Here is a 2,324-nt window from a genome sequence, read left to right as displayed (position 1 = left end):
AGTTTTCTGGTCAGCAATCCTGTGCCTGCCAGCATTGTCGAGCTCCTTGTACACCTTAGTGTCCCCAATTGTGACAACCAGAACCAGGGCCAGCCTGCTGCCTGTATCTGTCTTGGAGACCCAAAGGTTCAGACTCAGAGCTGGAGCAATAGTACAGCTGGTTGGTTGTTTGTATTGCATGCTGTCACGATAGGGGTTCGATCCCCTGCATCCCCTATGGTCCCCGAAGTCTGCCAGCAGTGCTTTCTGAGCACAAAGCCAGGAGTAACCCCTGAGTGCTGCCAGGTGTGGCCCAAACAAACAAACAAATACCCAAAATGTTCAGACCCCAAAGAAGTTCAGAGCTGCCCAAGCAGAGTGCAGTGGATTCTGTGGAGCTGGCCAGTCCCTCCTAACTGCCTCTCATGATCTGGGGTTCCTGGGCCCAGCCACTAACCTTTCCCATCTGTACCTGTCTGCAAAGATGTGAGCATGTGTGTGACAAAGTACTGGATGAACTGAGGGCCAGGACATTCTGGGAACAGCCAACAGGCCAGCTCCGTGGCTGCACCAGGCCTTCACAAGCCTACTCCTGACCCAGTGTCTGCACAGGTACCTGGGCATTATTCTGAGATGCCAGCACAGCAAGGCACGGGGCCTTGTCCCTTTCCAGCCAGAATTCGGGTTACTTTCCCAGATAGGTACAGGTGTGTGTGTGTGTGTGTGTGTGTGTGTGTGTGTGTGTGTGTGTGTATCTGGGGCTGAGTAACACGTTGTACTACTCCTCAGCCCTTGGGCAATGCATGCAGAGAACTGGGCAATGTGGAGACATAAAACCAGAAGGTTCTGATGATCTAAAGAGATTAACTTTTTTTTAATTGTATTTTTGTTTTTTTGTGCCACACTTGATAGTGCTCAGGGTTTACTCCTGGTTCTGAGCTCAGGAATTACGCCTGGCCGTGCTTATGGGACCATGTGGGATGCCGGAGATTGATCCTGGGTTGGCCGTGTGCAAGGCAAATATTCTTCCCGCTTTGCTTTCGCTCTGGCCCACACCTGTTGTTGTTGTTGTTGTTGTTGTTGTTTATAAAGACAACAAGCGGCCCAGGCAGCTGGGAGACAGGAGCATCAGTAGCCCGGGACTCACTTGGGCCCAAGCCTGAGAAAAGACTTGCTTCCTGCGTGCCGGCAGTTCGAGTCCCGCCTCTCTGACTCCGAGGCAGGCCCAGCAATCACAGAGAGGCCAGGAACTCCGAGCTCTGACTGGCCACACCTGAGCTTCGCCTCCCTGGAGTTGGGACTAAGCAGGTGTTGTGGGGGAGGAGGGCGGCAGGCTCAGGGGACCCAGACACGGCCTGTGGCCTCAGCTGCTCCTTAGCAGTTCAGTCTGGTCTCTTTCTGGGCCATCAGCGGGCCGCAGCTGGGCTGAGCAACTGCCTGGGGGCTGTGTGCTTCGGGCTCCAAGAAAGGTCACCCCAGCTCTGCCCAAGGAGCCTGTCCACGGGTAGGCCGGACAAGTGCTTGGCTGGGACGACCACTCAGTCCCACCCCCAGACCCTGCTCACCAGGGCTACTTTTCTGGAGCGCAGGGCCCCATTTGGAGTGAGGGAAATAAAAAAAAGGCAAAACCAAGGTTTGGGGTGGCCCTTGGCTACACCCAGCTGGGCGCCCTGGAGGTGGTTCTGGGCCGGTTCCGTTTTCCGCGGGCACGGCCGCGTGTCTCTGGGCACATGCCCTCCCCGCTGGCTGGCAGCATCCCCATCTGTGCTAGGAACACGTGCCGGGCCGGGTCTCTCTCCAAGGTCCCTTCCACTCGGCTGCATGGGCGACGCGACTGGAACTTGGCGGACTGGGCTCGGCTTTGGTGGCCCTTCGGCCCCAATGCCACGCGGCCGCACTTGGCCAGCAGAGGGTCTAGGTGGGCGAGGGGGTGGACGAAGAGCCCCGTGGCCTGCCCTGAAGCCCGGTCGGCTCGGGCAGGAGGCGACGCAGCCGGACTCCAGTGCCCTCTGCTGGCGCGCGCGCGCGGGCCCGACGGCGGTGACTCAGGGGTGGCCCGACTGGGGTTCCATCGTGGGCCGGGCCACCGTGCAATTAATTACCAGCTGCTGGGAATCCTTGTCGCCCGCTCGCTCGCGGTGACTCACCGGGCAGCCAGGCTCATCCGCCGAGCGCGGGCGCCTCGGTTTCCAAAACGAATTCTGGGGAGAGCGTCGGCTCCCGGAGGGACCCCAGGCCAAGGGTGGGCGCAGACCCCCGGGAGGGCCGCCGGCCGGACCTGCCCCTGCGGGCCCTAGCCAGCGCCGAAAGTTTAGGCTAGGACCGAACGGGATGGGTCCAGAGCG

The sequence above is a fragment of the Suncus etruscus genome, chromosome 5 (assembly GCF_024139225.1).
Source record: "Suncus etruscus isolate mSunEtr1 chromosome 5, mSunEtr1.pri.cur, whole genome shotgun sequence".
NCBI lineage: Eukaryota > Metazoa > Chordata > Mammalia > Eulipotyphla > Soricidae > Suncus > Suncus etruscus.
The sequence above is the reverse complement of the archived record's forward strand: the minus strand, read 5'-3'. Positions refer to the sequence as shown.